Genomic DNA, 23,741 nt, shown 5'->3' with positions numbered 1-23,741 from the left:
CAAAAATCGAAAATCGATAAAACGACGAAGTGCAAAAAAACAATAAAAATCGATATAACTGTAAATCTCGACGAGTAATGCAATTCTAAGACATTTGGCTTCAAATTTTTTTTTTAATCTCGATTTTTGGTGATTTTTTGTTTTTCAAAAAAAACTTAAATTTTAACGTTTGTGACACGAGTAAATGAAGTCCGAATGAGCTAATATTTTGCATAGGGTATATTAACGTGCAAATCAACATGTCGTAGCAAGTGAAATGAAATATCAAGATAACTATTTTTATTGGCACCTAAAACTTTTCGTTTCGTACTCCGAAAGTCCGGAGTCCCAGAGTGCCGATATTTGAAAAAAAAAAATTTTTGAGATGATACTAGATCTCGACGTTTCATGCAATGTCAAGACATTTGGCATCAACATTTTTTTTTTGAAAACCCCGATTTCCTTCACTCCCCCCTTGGGTGATTTTTCGATTTTCAAAAAACTCAAACTTTGACCACTTTGCACCACTCTCCCTTAAATCCGATTTAGCTGATAATTTGCATAGGGTGTTTTTTCGAGGTGGTGAACATTTTGTATGGGGTAACCTTTTGAAATTCGAGATGACCATTTTCATTGGCACCCTACTATACATGGTCCCAGACGATTTTTGTTTCAAGCGAATGCTACGATGACTGACATTACAAATCTGCAGCACCGCTCGAGTGCAAAGGGTTGAATAATTTGAAACTAAATAGACTGCTCGTTGCTGCTACGAATATGAACTCGGTTGGTTCACTAATGGTATTATAGAGTCCCAATTGAGTGATTCCAACCAGTAGGCCGGCATTGTAGTTGTTATAGCACTTCGCTTATCTTGTCACGAGGAAACATTTCGATTCATTTGAAATTTATTTCGCCGCATATCTGCAAATGTAATTTGATGTGATGCTTGTGTTAAAAAAACAATGTCTCTAATGCTAGTTAAATGCGCTGGCAGTTTAGTAGACTGTAACAGAATGAGACCTCTATGAAAAGCTATCTAAAAACACTGACAAGTTGAATGATTTGCTAAAATTATCTCGCACTTGCTACTGGTACATAAAACTCTGGGAAAATGCAGGCAGGCTACATCTCTTTTGGTGCGTGAGCCAGTGAAATTTGCCAAAAAACATGTCCGTTCTCATTTGTCAACATCTGGGTGATTCCGCAAATCACCATTTATACCCCCAGCGATAATACCAAAAGCAACTAAACCTGAGTACACACATACAACACAAACGAATGAGAGCCGTATTCAGAGTTTGGTCAAGCTCCAAGTCTTGGGCCCTCTCGATGTACGCGAGGCATCGGCAACCGTTATGGTAGTATTCGCCCCAAGGCTTTCCAGAGGCCGTTGCGCCTGCTGGAAGCCACCATCTCTCTCTCGGGGGGTTTTGTTTTATTGTCCGTGGAGAAACTCATTACCGACCGGTCGGCCACAGAGTGGTTGTCTTTTTTTTTATTCAGCTTCGCGCGCATGTTGCGCTACCGAACACACAAAATTCGTGCATATTTTCACAAATGAAAGTTAGCTAGAAAATGAAACTGTTTAAGCAAAACAAAAGGCGGAACGACGACGACGGCGGCGGCGGACTGACAGGCGACAAAAATCACATATAAAAAATGACCAAAAGAGACTTGGTCGGATGAAAACAAATGAGCTGTGTGTGAGTGTGTGGTTGGGAATCATAATCTCCGAAACCGCAAGATGGTGCTGTTGCTACTGCTGTGTCACACGATTTCGCTTGGTATGTAATTATTTATAAAGATACTATCTTTATTACTATAATTATCGTTGGGTTGGCTGTGAAAGTTCTCGAAGTGACTAAAAACATTAAATTTTCTACCGCTGACCACAACAAGAACGAGAGGGATTGATGATGTTGTGAAATGTGTACGTATGTGCACTCGTTGAATGGACACCATCTTTGGGATGCTGTTACTTAGTTACTACTAATCCTGGGAGCTGTTGGTGCACATATTGTGCCAGCATTTTCATTTGTGCTTTTTTCCCTCTCACGGTATAATTCAATGCCGCCGCGCGCTAGGGGATGGTGGATTTTTTTTTGCTTCCTTTCTACAAAACATTACCATCTGAGCCGAGCTGTGTACTCGCGTCATACCTGAAGCGCGTAGATGATTTCTACTTGAACGAAAGATTCCTTCTTTTCACCGCTTTTGTTTTCGCGGCTTCACTGAGAGGAGATTTCTCTCGACGCCTCAAGTTGTTGCAATGATATGGCAGCATATCTAAGCGATCGGCGATCGGCGATGGGCACTGATTATAGCGGTGATGATGAGGTGGTGGCGATTTCAAGTGCAGTCCCTATCACAGTCAATTGTTTAAGATGATAGAGTGGATTAATGGATATTGACAAATCATGACACTACGTATTTTTCTCTTTTTTCCATTCTCTGGCAATTGCCCCTTTGCCATTATGTTTTTTGAATAAAATACAATCTTCCACAACCAATGAAGAAGATATATTCGAAAATTGATGATATTTCAATACTTTGTGGATTTGTAAATTTCGAATTAGGCAGTTGAAGAATTGTTTTCATACGCAATTATGTTAGAATATTATAAAGGGTGAATCTAAATAACCCATAAAAATGTTCTTCTAGATACTTCCATTGTTAGTTCATTCAATCTGTAAGTCCTAAGCCCTTCTTCAAAATGCGTTGCATAGATGACTGGTACCTTCCTAGCTGCCCGGCCATTTCATGTGCTGATTGATTAGGATTTCGACCAGTTCCGCAGTTTAACTATTCTCACAGCGTGTAGAACTCTGACGGACCGCCTCAGTCCTATTCAGTTTTTCATGAATCACTCTCCTCGGGACGTTTTATGTTGCGAAAGATGAATTCTGACCACTATTCTAGATGATATCCCATAATGCCCATAATATTCAATTTATCCATCACTCTGTATGAAAGTTATTGTTGTAAGACTAATCGCAGCTGCTTGCAACGTTAGTTTTTTCCTCTGTTGTCGTCAGTATATCAATCAGTACACTCTGTCCAACTTCTATAAGACCACCCTGATTATAGTTCATTGCAACACAAACAGTTAGAATTTCAACAAGATACATTCATACATTGTCGATGGCTTAGAATAGAGTATATTCAACGTCAATTTCGTTCAGAAGAGTTGTTTGTTTATTTATTGTGCTTAAATGTGATAATTTAAGCTGACCAGTTTCTATATGAACATTTCATTATTCATAAGTATTATTAATGAAAAATTCAAAATGATCGGCTGATTTACATGTCAATAATTGGCAACCTTGTCATTTCGGCTAATAACCTGGAAAATTCGTGTTGGAATACTATTTGCCAAATTCTTCTGAACGGATTTCTCAATATTTTTCCATGTTTCCGAAATTGCGACCTTGAGCTCTTCAATCGTGGTGTACCATTTTCCCTCAGTGTAGATTCTGCGTACAAGGATCCCCCTAAGATTTTCAACAGGATTCAAGTTTGGAGCTGTTTAGTTTTTGTTCCTTAATTCTTTGCTTAGTTTCCTTTCTGGTATGAATAGTAGATGAAATGTGAATTTTTTGTAACGATATCTACGCAGAAACGGTAGGAGACAGGACTCCATAACATGTATGTAATCCTTTGAACGATGTGAAAGCTATCTTGAGCTTTTCGGTTGCACAGAATTTCGCCCAAACTATGCACGAGCCTCCACCAAAATTCCTGGCTGAAAAATACTGTTCCCCCTTCGGTAAATCACGCTAGTACCCGTTGGAACCATCAGGACCATCTAAATTGAACTTTTTTCGTCAGTGAAGATAACCTATACTTTGAAGAGAGCCTTTCGTTATGATATATGATATATATTGTATATTTGAAATATATATATTTTTTTTAAATATATTTTTTGGAAACATTCTTTGTCACAACATATCATGTCCCACTGTCGGTTCATGTGAGCTTCGGCAAAACGCAGACGTCTTTCGATGTGAGATGGTGTAAGATGAGAAGCTTTAACTTTTCAAGCTCTCTTTATGTGAGAATTTTTTACCAAAACTAGACGAATTGTCACCCGAGTAACATTTAAATTGGAATATTGCTTTATTTGTATAAGCGGTTTTGAGGTATTCGAAACTGTTCTAGCTATTTCCCGCTTATACCGGTCAGAGAGCTTAGATTTACGTGGAGCTCTTCCCTTCTTACCGTATCCTTTAGAATTCGCCAAATAATTGAGCACTACTTGATGGGATCGTCCATTCCTACGGACAATTTCTCTGATACCAACATTTTCTTGGTAAAATGTACTTTTCCTTTCGACATTATTCAGATTTATTGACCAAAACAACTAAAACAACGGAAGATGTAACTGGTCTTATAGAAACTTGACAATTGAAAATACGAAAACATTCGTTTACGCTCAGTGCTTGCACACACACATATGAAAATCATGCAGTGTATGGTAGTCATCAATACCTACACACTAACATATAAAATGAAGCATTGTTTTTTTACAATGACACAAAGCAGCAAGATCATCACCTGGTCTTATAGAAGCTTATCCCTATCCCTATCCTTATCCCTATCCCTATCCCTATCCCTATCCCTATCCCTATCCCTATCCCTATCCCTATTCCTATCTATCTATAAATATAAAAATGGATTTCTGTCCGTTTGTCCGATTCTTATGGATTCGGAAACTACTGAACCGATCGGCATGAAAATTGGTATGTAGGGGTTTTTGGGGCCGGGGAAGATTCTTATGACAGTTCGAGACTCCTCCCCCCTCTCTAAGGGGGAGTTGACATACAGGTGAAACATACATTTCTGCATTACTCGAGAATTAATCAAGCAAATGAAACCAAATTAGGCATGTGGAGATTTTAGGGTGCAAAGAATGTTTTTATGGTGGTTAGACACTCCACCCCCTCTCTTAGGGGGAGCTGCCATACAAATGAAACACAAACTTCTGCATAACTCGAGAACTAATCAAGCATATTGAGCCAAATTTGGGATGTAAGGGTTTTTGGGTACGCGAAATGTTTCTATGATGGTATGACACCCCTTCTTCCTCTGGAAAGGAGAGGGGGTCTCATAAAAATACATGCACATATTTCAACCAAACATAATCAAACCAAACATGACAATTGAAATTTTTTGGAAAACTCTGAAGGAAAACGGAAAAAATACGAAAAATTCAATTCGCATGTTTTTTACAATTACATATTGACAAGCGTTGTTAGTCCATTTGATGTTTGCGGTAACGAAATTGATCTTCGTTCGAAAGTGGAAATGGATTTTAATGTGATAAAACGCACTCTTTATCGTCTTCTATCTATATAAATAAATATAATGTAAAAAAATTTGAAAAATTTGAATTGTCCGATTCAGAGCTGTCTTCATTCTGTCATATTTTCCGTATGAAACATTTATTCCATGTAACGGTGAAACGTGTTATTTGTAAGTGGATGAAAAATCTTGCACGAGAATTGTGTCTGAAAAAAACCTGATATTATAATGTCGAGTTTTGGTAGAAGTACAGAGATTTTATAGTAAAACATAATTTTAAAGGGTAGATTAGAAGATTAATCAATGAACATTTCTACTATTGGACTCATGAACGTGCGCTTAGTAAGAAAACGTGGATATGATAACGAAAAATAAATTTTGGGCGGGACGAATTTTTCCGGGTCGGCCAGTTATTAATAAAATAAAGATATATTTATCAATAAATGATAATATCAACTTAATTTCGAATAATTGGAATTTAAAATCAAGAAACGGACATATAAAAGTATTAAAAATTAATTTTTGTCCTAACTTTTTTTTCCATCTTTCGCATTCTGGTTAGAGCCTAATTCAGGCTGATGCACCTCAAGGGCGGAGTAAAAATTATAGGATGTAGTATTCAATACACGATCACATTGCAGACGAAATCATTTTATTCAATGCACTTGTTTGTCACTTCGAATGTTATTTTACAATAAATCGACTTTTTAGAGAAACTCTTCAGTAGAAAAAGGCTTACGATTTGCCCTAGAGCAACTGAAGATGGTTGAATCATGAATCATTCTTGCCCCCGCGAGAACAAAAGCGAGAACAATTGACAGTAAACAAGCTATTCGTGATTTCACAGCATTCACAATTCCTCCGTCATCCAACTAACGACCAGACGACAGCGAAGATTTCCAAATGGCCTTTCTCAAAGCCGAGAGTTTAGTTTAGTTTTCCAAATTAACCTATTCACGGGCTAGAGGTGAATGAATTGAAAAATTCTAAAACCTCTATAATTCAAACCATGATTATCTTTTTTCATGTCATAATGTCGCTTCAGTTAGCGGACAACAGTCTTTCGCAATGCTGATGTCAGGCACATCTGTTTCGCTTGATTCGAAGAAAGCATGGAAGATAGATACCGCACACAGTCGTGCAATTTCGTTCAGTGCAGGCACCGCGTCGATTATCACGATGGAGAGTTTTCTGTATTTTTGTACCACATTGGGGTGTGAGTTTAAAGTTTCGAAAACAAGAACGTAACGTTTGGGTGCAAGATTTGAGCATTAATACCTCTTTATCGGCTGAAAAAAGTCATACGATAGTCTCTCAATCACTTTCGAAAAATAAAAGATTTATGAGCGATGTTTCTTAATTATTGACCCAAAAACTTTTTTCGGTATCTCAAAAACTGCTTGGAAGTAAACTTTTGGAACCACAACCATCTATTAATGCTGGTGAAATCATAAAAATCTAAAAAATATGCTTGAAAGTCCATCGATGTCAAGATTGGTCAGCGGTTATATGTCGCCAGAAAGCACTAGAAATATTGTGCTCGCCCTGAAAAACTTCAGTAGTATTTTGCTACCGTGTTGAACGGATGTGCAATATTTTTCGCATAAGAATGCATTCCTAAATTATGCGTGAAGTAAGCATAGTGCAGCGCTTGCAATGACAGGCATTATGTGGAGATTATGGTTGTGTATCATTAAACCACATATACGAATTGAATATTTGATTTTATCAAATAGTTATCAAATAAATAACAGTGGTGGAGGAACAAACATGTAGCCGTAAGAATATTCTCGATGCTTACTGAAAACGCCATCTGCAATAGCAATAAGGACTCAAATCTCGTATATTGTTCTCACGAGAATAAGAATGAGTCATGAATCACCCATCTTCAACGGCCTTGAGAAAGTCATTTGAATAGGCTCGCTGACGCTACCATCTGTTCTCTAGCACGATGATTGATAAATCGCAAATAACTTATTGGTGACTTCTTCGGATCAATCAATTAATTTTCGTGAATTCGAGCATTGTTTCCGTGTCAAAGTGCAGAGCATTTCAAGCCGGATGTGAAGAAGATATTTTTCAGCTGTAAGAGCTATGCTCTTCGGTGGAAAACTGGAGATGCAAATTTGTTCGACACCACTACCTCACCATACACCCAATTCGGTTCGGATTTTCTGTTGTCGTTCTCAGTGTTCTTTAAAGCGTTGGAAATGTAATTGTGCAAAGAGATACTGAAAGACTTATTGGATATTGAATTAGTTCAGTGTTTCAGACAGCGAGCAACCAACAATACATTTTAATTCTGAGAGTTAATTTGAATATCTGCTCAAATTGGCATTTTATTGCTTCACGAGATGTTCGTTCACGTTACTAACGTCAGTCCTACGTTAACAACACGGTCGTGTCTTGGACACTATCCTTTTTTATTTTTTGCGGCCTGCGACACCTTGACCAACACGTGTTTGTGGCCCCTCTGAAAAAAAGCTGTTCTAGAAGGTCAAAATCGAGGTAAATCGAGACGACTTTATAGAGGCGAATGAACTGCAAAGTTTAAAACCTCTTAAAAACAAAGAATTGAATTGAATAGACGACTTTTTTCGCAACTGTCACGTCACACACTGAGATTACTGACTAGGATTGGGTGATCTTTGGAAAAAATATCGATCTTGACGAATCGATTTTCTAAACGACGTAGGGATCGATCCACTGACTAAATCGGTACCAAAGAATCGATCTTTGAAAAACCAAATGTCGTTTTTTACAATTTATTTACTAAGGGGCTGTCCACATACCACGTGGACAGAAAAATCATGTTTTTGAACACCCCCCTCCCCCACCGTGGACAAACGTGGATTTTTCCTTTTCCCCTCCCCCTGTTGTCCACGTGGACATTGCACCAATTATTTCTAAAAAGCTCTAAATAAAATTGAACTTCGCTTAAATTTCATTTTGGAATTGCTTCTGTGTTTTATTTTATAGTTTTATGGATAAAAATGTTAGCTTAATTAATAATAACGGTTTGTTCTAAATTCATTTATTCGCTTTCCAACATTCCCCAGAAAGTTATGTGTATCGCTATTTAGTTTCTTCTAAATTTCACTTATGTTGTCAGATTGTTTTCACCATTAAAATCCACATAAAAAATTACTTGTGAATCTATTCTCGGGAATTCTTTATTATTATTCTTTATCATCATACTCAATTATTAACCGACGTAAGTTAGTTGAGCTGTATGTTTTTAAAAAAAAATCAGACAATGAATTCTAGGGCTTCATTACAAAATGGTTATTGGAATCACGAAACAAAGCAGCAGTGATAAAAAAAAATCGCTATCGGTCTTGCTATTCAAGTTATAAGAATGTCGTGTTCAATTATGTAGTGTTGGTTTGTGTAACACACAAATGGCGGCTCAAATGAACAATGAACCTGCATCGTGATCGCTGGCTTCATGTAACAATGATCTTTCTGTTCAACCTCGTATGTCTTGGAAAATTTTAGGTTGTTCCCGAATTCGTGCCGGCTTTAACTCTCTAACGAATTGGGAGAACTAGGTATGTAATCAACGCAAACTACAATACAGCGACATGTTTACATGCTAAAATAGACAAAAGATTTTTCTCAATAAACAAAACAATTAAAAACATTGAAAAAATTGGTGGCAATATAGTTGCCACCTGCCCGACTAGCGGTAAACACTTGATGGTAAAAATGTTTTTCTTATATTTGAATTTTTGATGTTAGTTTCAACAAAAACAATTATTAAAATTCATGATCAGACTCAGCAGGTCCTAAACAGTTCACAGTGTATTGAAAATTTCAACAAATAGACTGTTTTTCGATGACTTTTCGGGAAATTTGCTCATACTGCTCTAAATTGGGAGTTGTTAACACGGAATGACTACAAAATGAATAGTTTTTAATTTTTTCGCGCCCAAAAAAATCAGGCGCGTTGCTAGATATCAGAATTCGTTACCACAGTTAGGCTAGAAGTAATAATTTATTGTTAATGAAGAGAAAAAAAATAAAATCGTTGGTGGCAATATAGATACCGCTACCCGTGAAAGGGTTCAGGGAAAAAATCCAAAGCACCACTCTTATAGACACACAATTTTTCGAATATATTGGGTCATTTAAAAAGTATCCGCGTTTTTCTGTTGAAGTAAAACTACGTCTAACTGGAAGATTAGGGGGTAAAATGAAAATCTAGGCACTGAACAAGTAGGAAAAAATCAAAGATTTCGAGCGCTTATAACTGGATCATTCCTTAATAGATCGCAAAGATGTTTGTAGGGTCTGGACTATAAAGCCTCCCAACTAATCGCTCTATTTTTTTGGCGCGTCATAAGAGATTTATGTGACACTTTTCTGTTGATCGATTTTGGTGATTTCTTCCATAATCGCCGCGTGAAAACTATCCAGTTGTGAACCGCACAACAATGAATTAACCTTTTTTCTATGTAACTCCTCATGATCGAAGATTCGCTTCCAGTTCCACCATACACACAGCGTCCCTTTTTTGGAGTCAAGGCTTTGATGATATTTGTAGTGATTTGTCTTGCTTATCCCATGATCTTTTGCGAACGATATCGTATTTTTCCCATTTCTATCACCCGTGATTATTTGCTCCAAAAATGGGTTGATTTAGTTGTGCTTGTTCCGTCTGCTGGGAACTGTGGGTGGACTGTATAGGGTGAGTTGCTCCACTCATGGAGACAACCGGGTGCGTGGAAGGAACCCTTGTGTTCCTCACGCTTTATTCTTCAGGGTGGGAGCCCCTTGTGGCTCCGCTCTATGCTCTGAAAAGAGCATGTAAACTCTTTTGGATTGGCTTTAGGAAAACCTTTCGTGGGATGCGGATTGGAGTGGCGCAGAGTGAAAACATGGTGGATTCTATACTAGATTCATTCTCTCTTTATTCACTGACACTTATATACATTGTATGCTGATGCGCATGCGGATGCGCTACCTTTTCTTCTGCTGGTACTATTTTCTTACGATGCCGCTGCCTATGTGAACACTTTTGCACTGCATTCGCTGCTTGTAGTTGTTGCTTGCGACACGGTTGATAATAGACTGTCCTCCTCGCTTCTTCTTCTTTCTTTGTTTTTAAGAGGCTTTAAACTTTGCAGTTCATTCGCCTCTAAGTCCTCCTCGCGGTCGGGTGGCTGCTTTTATGCTCGTCTGTTGCGTCACGAAGAGAAAAAGTGGGTGGGACTTACGATCTGATATGTTTTCTTCTTCAGTGCGCTTCTCGGACTGAACAGTGCTTCGCTGATGAAAATAAGTCGATCAACTTCCTTTAGAATAATTCATGTGGCTTCCAGACATCGAGTTTCTCTGCGTGGCCTCTTGTTCAAACTATTGATTGCCTAGTTTTTATTCCTAGTTTACACAGTGTGTGGTATTGCTGAATCGATCCTTCCGTAACATCTAAGCCCAACCTTCCAAAACATGTTTGGTTTCTCGTAAAAAACTGGGCAAGGTTATTTTTCATGCTATTCTATGAGTCGAAATTATTGCGCTCAAGAAAAGTAGCCCAAACAATTGATAACCGGAAGGTGCAATATCTGGTGAGGACGACGGGTGAAATAGCACACCTTAGGGAAACATAACATTTTCGGTCGGGCTGTCAAAGAGAATGAAATTTGACATTGTCCGGTGGAATACGACGTCTATCATATTGGCTAGTTCTGTTAGTTTGTTCTGGATCGCTGACTTTAATTTCATTTAGTTATAAGCAGTACTTGTTAGAATGTATCGAAGCTTTGTAGAAGCACATAAAGCAGAATTCCTTCTCAATCTCACCAGACACAAGATGCAATAGTATGGAACCGATATATTGTAGCGTTCTAAGTAACCAAGCTTCACCAGGTAATTAATTGTTCATTTTCCTTTGGAGTTCTCGAAAGACAGATACAACAATAAACCCGTATCTAAAAAAACTATGCCGTACATTATTCAAATTACAAGATTCTAAAATTCTTTGATGGTGTCTTCGTCCTAGCGGAATGTAAATAAAGGGTGTGTCACATCAAATTGTATCACGGAAAAAACGCTGTAGAAATTTGATTTTTAGGAATTATATCTTCAGCTTTCGCTTATAATCAGATAAGAGTGTATAGATCACGTTGGCCATGCTTCACTGTCAATTTTTCGTAAATTTGGAAAAATGTCGTCGAACGAAAAAGAGCGTCGTGAATTAATCCTGCGCACTCATTTCGAGAATCCGGAGTTGACACATCGGGACATCGGTAAGATGCTGGGAATCGTCCAATCCACGGTCAGCAGAGTACTAAAACGATACTTCGAGAACCTAACCATGGACCGGAAGGTGAAGAACGGCAAAAATGGATGCTCCGTCAGTGAAAAAGTTCACAAGCGCGTAGTTAAGCAGTTCAGACGTGATCCGAGAAGTTCGGTCCGGGATGTCGCCAATAAGCTGAATTTGTCAAGTTCATTCGTCCAGCGGACCAAGCAGCGGGAGAGCCTGCGTACATACAAGGTTCAGAAGGCTCCTAACCACGACGAAAGGCAAAACATGGTGGGGAAGACGCGAGCCCGGAAGCTGTACACCGAAATGCTGACGAAGCCGCATTGCCTGGTAATGGACGACGAAACCTACGTCAAAGCGGATTTTCGTCAGCTGCCGGGCCTGTTGTTCTTCTCCGCAAAGGACAAATTCAGCGTTTCGGAGGAGATTCACAAGCAGAAACTATCCAAGTTTGCCAAAAAGTACATGGTGTGGCAAGCGATCTGCTCTTGCGGAAAGCGGAGCGCCCCCTTCGTGATGACCGGCACGGTAAACGGGCAGGTTTACCTTAAGGAGTGCCTACAGAAGCGCTTACTACCATTATTGAAGCAGCACCATCTTCTGGCCGGATCTCGCTTCGTGCCACTATTCAAAGGACGTGTTGGAGTGGTACGAAGCCAACGGGGTCACCTTCGTGCCAAAGGAAATGAACCCGCCCAACGCGCCGGAGCTTCGCCCAATAGAGAAATATTGGGCGATTATGAAGCAGGCCCTCCGGAAGAACCCAAAAGTTGTCAAATCGGAGGCGGACTTCAAGAGAAAATGGATTTCTGTTCAAAAAAAACTACAACCTGACGTTGTACAGAACCTTATGGACGGGGTAAAGAGGAAGGTGCGAGCATACGGGCTTGGGCTCGAAGTATGAATAAAAAGAAAATGCCAAAAGTTGTTTAATAGTTTTTATTTTACTGTCTAAAATTTTCAAAAGGATCGGTCTACTGGGTGAATTTCCTCAGCGTTTTTTCCGTGATGCAATTTGATGTGACACACCCTTTAACTCTCAGTTCATGTGCGTTAAGTGCGATTTACATACAACATCCTCGTCACGTTGTGTCAGTTATTCTTCCAAGCAGTTATGCAAACATTCACATACACCGGCAACGGCAACTTTGACTTGCCGTTGCTGATGTATGTGAATGCTTCAGTAGGAATTGCATGGAAGAATAATTGACGCAACGTGACGTGACGTGGATGTTGTATGTGAATCGCACTTTACTCACATAATACGCATTTCAATGAAATATTTCAATGATATGAAAAATATGGACTTTTACGGAGTACACGTAAGGAGCGGCAAGATTGAAATTCGATGAAAATGTATAGCAAATTTCATTCATTTTTGATTATATTGTATTTTCAGAAATATTTATTTTATGTGTCCACGTGGACATTATCTAAACCCCCCCTTCCTCACCGTGGACAAGCGTGGACATTTTTGTATGCAAATTTCGTATACAAATTTCACATTTCTATTCAAACATCAAAGACGTTTCATTTTGTTTTTTCAGTATGAAGGCCCAGGTCCAGAAAAATTGCATTTTCCAGAGCATTCATCTAGTAGCGTTATGGGACTATTCAATTAAATGAATTAATTGAAGTTTATTATTAGAAATTCAACAACTAGTATTTCTTCAGAACTCAGCTAGCAAAAATCCCATAAAATCCGTCCGTGCCATACGTCTGGGATATAGTCGAAACCGGTTCATAGCCGTAACGCAAGTTCCAGAAAATAATGTTTCGACTGGAACTGATGTCACTGTCATTCCAGTGAATGTGCTTCTCTTAGATTAAAAGATCGATCTTGACGAATCGATTCTCGAAACAGCATAGGGATCAATTCACTGTTTAAATCGCTACCAGAGAATCGATCTTCGGAAAATCGAAATCCTTTTTTCAAATTATATATATATTTTTTTTAAATATAAATCTTGATTATAGCACCTGTTCTATGAAACAGCCTTTCGACTGGATCTGATGACACCATCCAGTTCAGTGATCGTACGAGTCACTTGTTGCAGTACTTCGCGCTGCCGCAAGTTGTGATCCTGGCAGCACTTGTACGGATGTCAATCATAGAAAAATCAAACTGACTTTGTCAGCAAGCTTCATGAAGCGATCCAAATGCTGAAAAGATGTTTATAGATTTTTTTAGGTCTTTGATGATATTAGAATGGATGTGCGATGAAAAACTAATCTACAGATTTTTTTACGAAAATCGAAAAATCGGATCAATTTTTGTGATTTTTTCGAGTAAAAAGATCGGTCTTCTAAATATCGATCCAAGATCGCCCAATCCTTTTACTGACGATTGTATTGATTTTTCCACCACCATTATATATCTTTGACAGTGTATAAAAATAACAATGCTACGTTGGCAGCACAATCACTTCATTCGAAAGATAAAATGTCTACGAGTTATATGCTTGTTACTTATTCATACAAGCTCAGTTCCATGTTCCAAAATCAGCAACTGAGAAAAACGCAATTAAAGTTTTTACATATTTGTCTACCAGTTTTCTATAAGCAGTAAAGTATAGTTAAATGATATGTGGCTCAATCGAATCAATCAAGCTTGATTACGGGCTTAAAAATTCATGGCGGGGCAGTTATGCCAAGAATATCAAAAGATCTCCTAAAAATGAAAATTGCAAAAAACTAGACTAAAATATTTCAATGTTCATGATGCTACCGTCACATTACACAAATTACACATCATACTTCCGTCAAATTATATCAATCCGGGCCGTCCATAGAGCACGTAAATTCATTTTCAGTCAATTCAGTGTTTCTCTTTTTCAATCCTGATGCATACTTTTTTTTAAATTTTTTCACAAATCGTGTTCTTTGACCAAACCTCCTCCTTTCCTGAAAGTGTAAAGTGTGAAAGTGAAAGTGTGTTTATGGATGCCTCTTTTCTGTCAAAAACTGTCCCAGCAGTTTGTATTATCATTTTTTTTTTAACTGGGAACAAACAATATGGTTTCTTTTGTGTTTTTTCCGGAAGACTTGCATAAAAACAACGTTTGATGAAGTAAAACGGAAATTGCCTAAAAGTACCATGGGACAACTATGCGTAGAACATCCGCTATGTTAAAAAACGTGTCGAAAATGTTCCGAAAAGGGATACATATATGAGGTTTGAGGAAAATCAAAAACCTTTTTTTGGTTAATCATTTTTTCGTAAAAATGCTGGTTTGTCGTGTACACTGCAATGATATAAGCATAATATTACTCTGAACATTCAACCCTGTATAAAACTCTAAATTCGAAATTCTTATTTTTCACGTTATTCGTGAGTTTATCTTATAGTGATGTTGGGGTGTTGGCCACCTTAAGTTTTACACTCCATTACTCCGTACGACATGTTTTGGAAAACATTGGTCTCGCATACGCTCCTCAACATGTTCTGACGAAAAGTTTAACCCTCTATTCTTTTGGCTCCGGCTCATTTATCATTTATTAAAAATAAGTACGTACCTCTCAGTGCACACAGTAGTTGAACTTGTAGTGGTATAAATTTACATTAAGCTTCAGAATGTCCTCTGATGCAGTTATAATCGGCAATGTTGTGCACATTATGGTGCACTCGTATGCATGGGATAACAACAACGACCCGTTTGTATGGAAACAGCTATTTTATCTTCCACCATCACTCCAGCTTTCCGCCTTCTATTTACTTGTCCACGGGGTGTATTAAAACTACTATGCTGGAATTTTCCTTCGTAAAAATTGCTCATATCTTCCATCTCACAGAGCTTCTGGAACAGAGGAAAGATTTGTATTTCCGGTGTTCCGAACGTCGTATACCTCGCCATCATATTTCACGGATGACTTATATACCTGCATTTTGTTATGGTATGTTGATGGCGGATCTCCTCTCAGTCCTTGATTGTGCTGCTGCTTTTCCCTTCTTTCCCCCCATCATTCACCCATACCGTGAGCATCCCGTTCTCTGCGCTGAAATCTTATCACAGTAATTTCATCAGTACGAAACTCTCCTCGCCGTCGTTTGTTGGACTAGATGCGAAAATTCTCATTTTGAGATATAAACAAGAGCGCGGGGGTTTTTAATGTAGTCGGCCTTCCGCGTGTAACTCCAATCCCCTCCCAGTCCGATTCCATTTATTTTCCTGGTCTTCTCAAACTCTGAAAAAGTGAAGCGAACCAGGGGGGCTACGGAAAACAATAACAAATAGCGGGCTCTCATCCCACAGGATCGGTAACCATCCAGCAGCTGTATCTGAGTAGACATAGAGTCGGCAGCCACGATTCGTTCCATCGGGCTTGGAACAAGAGTCAAGCTTCAACAAAAAGGCAAGTAGGAGCCCCATCACCCAGCACACAGTGTCCTATGGATGGTGCTAGGGACCAGTGTAACTGTTGGCTGGCCGCGGAGAGTGCAGGAAAAACGCCTTTAAAATATCGATTTGTTTCACTCTCAACTATGTAACACTTTTGGATTGGGGAACGCGCGCGCAGTGCTGGAAGCTGGGGCCGGTTTTTTGCATACCTTGTCAAGGGAGATTTTTATGGGTCACGAAAAATAACGTCGAATATATTTGTTCCACTTATTCATGGAGTGCATGGCTCTTCCTATGAAGAGATCCAGTCCTAGTTCATCGATATTCTTTGAATTTTTTTTTGACAGCCATGATTTCTTTTTTGACGTAGGACTACGTACAACCTCAAATGTGGAAAAAGGTGGTAAAAGAGTATGTATAGGTTAATATCTCTACAATTAATGGATGGGTTTTGATTCCAAAAATACAAATTAATAAAAAAATATTTTACCTAAGACATATGTAGTAGGAAAAGTGAAACAAGTAAACAATATTACGAATAAAATAAATAGGTTTCTCTGATTTTACTTGCAAGTCACATTCTCCCACAATGCAACAAGTACCATTGTTGTATGCAATTCGGTTTACATGGTACGGTTTCCTTCTTCGATATCCTGTTGCACCGAGCAAGAGATATAAATAGTTCTGCTCTTTGGTGTTACTTTATTAGTTTCACTCTGGACAGCGATCAGCCAACACCATGTGTTAAAGCTGAGAGTTAATTTGGGAATATTGGTGCTGTGCCGATTGCTCGCGCCGCTCAGTGGAAGCATTCTTAGCAATCTTCCATTTTTAGCAGCAATTACGTTTCGACAGTCATCAGGCTAGTAATCAGTCGGTAGCGGTTACGAAGGCGCCCAAAATGGACTTTATCAAGACAGACAGTTTGGGTGAGGTTTTCTAAATTGGCCTTATTGAAAAATAGGGGCGCAAAAGCCTAAAACCTCTATAATTCAACAATCCCTCTTTTTCTTCAATTTATGGTTTTACTCTAGACAGCGATCTGTTAACACCGTATGTTGAATCTGAGACTATTTATTGATTCCTGGATTTTCATATTCGGTTCGATTCGGCTCGGAAACTTTATTCTTCAGTTTTCTTCTGAAGAACACAGCTCGTTGCTCGATGGATAATTTTTGCCCTCGCGAGAGAAATACACAAGCTGATAATATATCGCAATTTATTTCTTTATAGCAATGCAATATTCATAGTGAACGTTCTCGTGGAAGTCTTTTTCGCAAGTGACACATTCGATCACAGATCACATATTTTCGTACCCCCAGCACCATTATTGCACAATTCCTAACCACATCAATCTACCTCTGACAACGCATAAAAACAATAATGTGTGCCTGTCACCAGACTGCATGACCCGGTGCTCTTATCGAACAAAATCTTTCAAAATCTTTTCATTTGTTCTTTTATTCTTCCACTTTTCGTGCAAAACCTCTGTAATACCTCTCAGCATTAGAAAAGAATGTTGCTTGTTCCCTACCTGGATAGACACTGTGATTTGCAATCGCGAATTGGTTATTGCATTGCAATATTCCCTCTTTCTCCACATTACTCGTAGAATGAACACATATGAATATTGTAACTCACCGATAAATAAGTAAAACCTTATTAACAGTACGGGTAGGTAAGCACAAAAATGAATGGGCACATTGGAATGCTTCTAATTTTCGTTTATTGAAACCGTTTACGCAAACCGTTTGATTCCATTGGTGTGCATATGATCACAATTCATCCGTAGCGAAAGTAGTTGTTAACTTTATCTTTATTTCATAAAATCGTTTTCTGATTGGCTTCCTTACTGAAAGACGTAGTCCTACGTGATTCAGGACGGTGCACTTTTAAAGGCGAATTAAAAAAAACGTTTTCGGAAAAAAATACGAGGTTTGAGTAAATCATTTTCGATAGAACCTTCCTTATGGAAATTTCTGTTTAAGAATTATATATTAAACTTAGGTGTCATTGGTTTTTTTGGTTCAATTTCGCAAAATATTAAAATTTCATAAATTTCTAAGCATTCATATCATCATTTTGATGAGTCTGGCTATTTTTGAGTAACATTTTTAACGGCGTATTTAAAAAGGTAACTTGTGACTTTTTTCCAAATAGTTAATTAATTTCTGAACAACTTTGATGAAGATTATATTTCAATCAGGATCAGGACTTACGGTTCCGATTCTTTGAAAAGGGTCAATGATGTACGATACGGCCTTGGGGTTTTGAGTAGCCGCAAACTGCTCGAATGGGCTTCCTCTATTATCATCGGGTTTCATCTCGCATGCGAATTTACGCTCACAGCTATTCGATTGAATGTTTCATTTCATCAAGGTTACTGTGGGTAACGAACATCGCGGATAATGCAACAAAAGACTAAAGGTGCGAACACAATACAATAAAACCTGTTTTTGTGCGGTTCTTTTATGCGAATTTTTTGTGCGATAAGTTTTTTTAATCGCTGAGACTGACAGTTACAAAATGATGAAACAAAGATGAACACGATTTGTTTACAAATGTTTTACGACGTGAGACTAATTTCTAGTCGTATTTCTGACAATTTTATTTCTATACAATAAATATCTTTGGGAGTGGGAACCGACACAAAAATCGTTAAGTAAGTTAAGTAATACAATTTTATCAATGAAAAAAATTTAAAATATATACAAACAGACAGAAACCCTGTCTTATTGCCAATGAACCTGTTAGTAATGTTCAATGTTCGCATTATAAGCCCTACCGTACTTTCCTTATTGTTGGCGCTGGCATTTTAGTTTTTTAAGAATTGTGAATAATTGTGAATTAAAAATTATTTAATTCAAATTTACTGTATATGGATGTCGTATATAAACACTCCTAGGAATCTTACCCTTCTTCTCAATTTCGCATTGACTCCTTTTAAAAAAATTGTGCAATTTCTTGTTCTTTCTTGGAAAGGAAAGGGAATTGTAACAATGTTGATGATCACATTCAATTCTCAACCCATTCGCTGCCAAGAACGAGTATACTCGTCCTACTTTAACTAAATTATAACAATCAGGCTTTTGAACTGGCGAATTTTTTGTGGCCATAAACATAAATATAAATGTGCAATTTTTTTTTTAAATACTACAAATAATTTTTTTAACAAAAATCATACTCTATTTCTTATAGACAATGATCAAGAAATAACACTGGTTTTTCCCTTGTTGGGTGTAAACAGGGTTTTGGTAAACAATAATACTCAAAATATAAATGGCAATGGGAATGACTTCATATAATTTAGGCTTGGCAGCAAATAGGTTAAATCTATTCTTATATCTATAATATATTTGACGAATTTCATGCCAACTCGACTGTCCATTGGTAGCTCTATCTCGTATTGCAGTAAAACTTTGTGGGTTTAAAGACATTGGTCATTTAAACATTTTTTGCTTACTTAATGTCTAAAAAAATACACTAAATTTGTTTTTTACAAATTTTAACAAAAAATTTTACGCATGATTTGAGCGCTCCATGACATTTCTTCCAGCTTGTGGTCTTTCGTTACTGTATATTAGGGTGGCAGTGAAAATGGTCATGTCAAATTTCAAAAACCGACCATGTACATTTTGTTTATCGTTCCAAAAAAATAACCTGTGCAAAGTTTCAGCTCGATCGGACATGATTTAGGAGTGCCTCAAAGCGCTCAAAATTTTGATTTTTTGATCCTCGAAAATCTTACAAGGGGGGAGTACAGGAAGTTTGGGAAATCAAAAAATTATTTTCGATGTCAAATGACTTAAAAAATGCATGAAACGTCGAGATCTGGTGTTATCTCGAAAAAAAAAATTTGGCCGAAAATCGACGTTTTGAGACTTAGCCTGTGGCCAAAAAATCGAAACTTTGAGTGCTTTGAAGAACCCCTAAATCATGTCCGACTCAGCTGGAATTTTGCACAGGTCAAGAGGCAATGAAGGTATGGAAAAAAATAATTTTTGAATTTAAAGAACCGACCACGTACATTTAGTTTATTGGCCCAAAAAAATGATCTGTGAAAAATTTCAGTTCAATCGGACATGATTTAGGGGTTCTTCGAAGCACTCAAAGTTTCGATTTTTTTATCCTCGAAAATCTTCCAAGAGGGAAAAAAGGAAATTTGGAAAATCGATTCTTTTTCGATGCCAAATGACTTAAAAATGCATAAAACGTGGAGATCTGGTGTTAACTGGAAAAAAATATTTTTGGCAGAAAATCAAATTTTTAGGACTGAGTTCCGGGTACTATTTTACTCATTAGTTACAATACATGGCTGACATGCCATGAACAGGTCAAAAAGCAGCAAGGAAATGGAAATGAAAGAAACGCACTAATTTCTATAAATACAAAACAGAAGTGATATTACAGGCAAATTTATTTATTTCAATTTTTTTTTTACATCGGATGTTTGTTTTATTTATTTATTATTTGACACCATCTGACTATCGACCACCTTGAGCATTGAATTTGTGGTGGCTAAAAACGCGATAACATTACACAATAGTATACACAATAGTATACAAATAAAATAACATAAAAGTTTGTTGTTCTGTTTTATTAAATTAATGTTTGTGGCAAAAATGATAATCCAATTTTTTATTTCTCTTTCTTTCAGGTATATGTTACAACCGGTTCAATGAAATTTTGGTGAACAACATCCGGGTAAATGTAACGATGAAGAATACGCCTAACTTTCAGGAGTGCCTCAAAATATTTTTATTCGATGTAATCCCCGTTTCATTCTATACATTTCTACACATCTCTCAGGAAAATTGTCGATAACTTTCCAATAGGGGAACCGCGGGTAATACGGACAGTGGGAGTAATATGGACAGGTGGTTGATTTGTATAGTTACATTTTGAAATTCAGATTTCTGTGAATGAGAACACCTTCTACATGTTATTCTATAATATTTAAGCCAACTTATGGCAAAAAATACTGATCTAAAGCGGACAAGTGGAGAAGTGCAGTAGGAGTGGGATAGACTGTGAAAAGTCTGTTGAATCTATTTCTAAGGATTGCCCTGCGTCTATAAACGGATATCAAATCGCCAAATGTGGACTGTTTAGAAGCTGACTGGAACCAAAAGCAAAATAGTTGAGGGCCTGTCCGTTTATACTGCTGAAAAGCAAGATATCACTTCATCATTTAACGGACATTCGTGATGAGTTCAAACCTTGGTTGAATAAAATTATTTCTCTCGCAATCGATAAACCTCTACGCTTCATATATTACAAAACTGTCCATATTACCCGCATCGAAAAAAATTTTGTACTTATCGGTCTGTTTTAATTTCAGTAAAAAAACATTGAAAAACACTTTTTTGTAAAATATTTGGCCAATTAGGTAGAAAAACAGTATAGACGGATTTCATGCCAACTCGTCTTCGGAGTTGGCAGCACGATCTCAGATAGTAGTAAAATGTTGTGGGTGTAAAGACATGGGTCATTTAAGCAACTTTGCATACTTGAAATATTCGAAAAAAATTAAACTTCTTTTCGGAAAAGGCCAATTTTGTTCTTAATTTTTTACAAAAATTTATAACTTTAAAACTATGATACCTACAAAATTCTTGTCAAAGGATGAAATGTAGGAAATTGTTCAATTTTTCACAAAAAAAACGCTAAAAATTTTTTGGAAAAAAATTTCGTAATTCGCCGACCCATCTTTCAACATCAAGCTCTACAAGTGCATTTCCCTTTGAAGCTTAGAGTTGATAATCTGACGGGGTCAGGTCTGAAGAATACGGTCAGTGCGATAACGTTTCCCAGTTTTGATTGCGTCCTTTCACGGCTTCAATGATGTGTGTCGGTTCGTTGTCATGCTGTAATATTCATTTACCGTGTCTTCAGGCTAGTATTGGGCGAATTTGGATCGATATTTAGAAGATTTTTTCCATTTCGGTTTTCGATTTTTTGAATCGATTCTTTGTAGTCGCAAAATCGCAAAAATCAATCTTTCTTTCTTTCGGTTTTTCCGATCTAGGAAAAAATGTATTTTTCAGTACACATCGATTTTAAACCTCACCAACGTTCGCCTGACAAATTCTGACGTGGGACTACGTCTAACCGGAATATATGGAGGGTAAAATGAAAACCTAAACACAGAACATGCAGGAAAAAATGAAAGATTTCGAATGCTTATAGCTCGAACATTTCGTACTGGATAGGAGAGATGTTTGCATCACTTGATAGGGAATATTTCTACGCATCTATCGCAACTAACAAAATGTTGTTTTTCATTAGATAAACAATTGAATAACTGTAAAATATTAGGCGTTATCTAAACGCCCTAACTGCATCGTTTTGATTGGCCCGATTTACGGTTTCCCTAACACAGCCATCAAAACCAAACAGCCTTGGGGAAATCGGCATTGCAAATACATGAAAGTAGGGGGACTTTTGTTCTCATCGAAAAATGTTCCCTAACACAGACTTTAAAACCAAGCAGCGAAATCGGCATTGCAAACACACGAAAGAGCCTAGAGGCGAGTGAATTGAAAAGTTTAAACCCTCTTAAAGCCAAAAAGAAGAAGAAGAACACACGAAAGTAGGGGGAGCTTTTGTTCCCACCGAAATGTGTTCCCTAATAGAGATTTCTAAACCAAGGTGCCTGGAGAAATCGGTATTTCAAATTCATGCCAGTCGAGGGTATTTTTGTTCCGACTGGAATGTGTTTCCCTAACACAGACTTCAAATCCATGGAGCGTGGGAAAATCGGCATTGCGAATTCATACAAATCGGGGGTATTTTTGTTCCGATTGAAATGTGTTTCCCTAACACAGAATTCAAAACCGAGGTTTCTGGGGAAATCGGCTCTGCAAATAAATGCAAACTGCGAGTACTTTTGTCCTCGCTTGCCTTTGTGCAGAGTGGAATATGTCTGTCTTAACATGATCTTCAAAACTTAGGAACCTGGGAAAATCGTGCAGACACTAGAAGCGAATGAACTTCCCAGTTTCAAGCAAATTCGAGATTCGAGAAGTATGTACACTTTTGGGATGTAAACTTCAGAGGGAAATGTAAAATAAAATAATCGTTTGATAATTTTTTTTGTCTTTATTGGAAAGATTTTCAGCCTTAGGCTGGTTCATCAAACGTTTGATAATTCTTCCGTACATATATTTTGTTCTAGTCATCATACCAAACGTAAAAGGTCCGTCATTAAATTTACTTGTAACGAAGATCAATCAATCACAATAAATGAATTGACTTTACACGGCATTTGTTCATTTTTTTCACTCACAGAGCAAATATATTGAACTCAATTGAATTTGGAAACTGTTTCATTCAATCAAGAATTTAATCAATACAAACGAATGATTGCTAAGCTAAGGTAGTTCCACGTCAATCTTGCGGTTATATCATAGATATAACCCACTCATTTTTACATAATGTCAAAGTTGAATCGCTTTGCATTTGACATTTGGCTTACTAGCGAAGTGAGTCTGATTCTCCTACGATTTAATTGACATCTAGTAACCATCTTGTAACTACTGCAACCATTGACTCAGACCACTGCTCTAGAAGGAGAAATATCTTTCCTCTGAAGGAACATAATCCTAATGTAAAAAAAATCAAAGCATGGTTTATTCTTTGAAATAAAATTGCTGAATGTGTATGATTTCATAGAATACCAGTTGTTGAATTTCTAATAATGCTTTTTCAACTTATTTATTCAAATAAATGATTCCATGATGGTACAGAATGAATGCACTGGAAGATGCTGTTTTTTAACTTCATTTTTTCGCGGTCCTCATGCTAAAAAATAAAACAAATATTTAAAATAATAAAAAAAAACAATA

General features: G+C 37.4%; 1 protein-coding gene across 5 annotated transcripts in view; it reads left to right on the top strand.

The window, feature by feature from the left end:
* LOC129770781 (protein boule) overlaps positions 1-23,741 on the top strand; it is a 111,595-nt gene that overhangs the window by 39,649 nt on the left and 48,205 nt on the right. Inside the window, exon 2 of one of the 5 annotated variants that reach the window (XM_055773848.1) lies at positions 20,552-20,598. The exons of 3 other annotated variants lie outside the window; for them this stretch is intronic. The gene's annotated coding sequence lies outside the window, so the exon portion shown is untranslated. Of the gene's footprint in view, positions 1-20,551; positions 20,662-23,741 lie in introns of those variants that run through there. One more of the 5 variants, XM_055773847.1, reaches the window with a different exon arrangement.

Source organism: Toxorhynchites rutilus, chromosome 2, assembly GCF_029784135.1.
Source record: "Toxorhynchites rutilus septentrionalis strain SRP chromosome 2, ASM2978413v1, whole genome shotgun sequence".
NCBI classification, from domain to species: domain Eukaryota; kingdom Metazoa; phylum Arthropoda; class Insecta; order Diptera; family Culicidae; genus Toxorhynchites; species Toxorhynchites rutilus.
The sequence above is the reverse complement of the archived record's forward strand: the minus strand, read 5'-3'. Positions and strand labels throughout refer to the sequence as shown.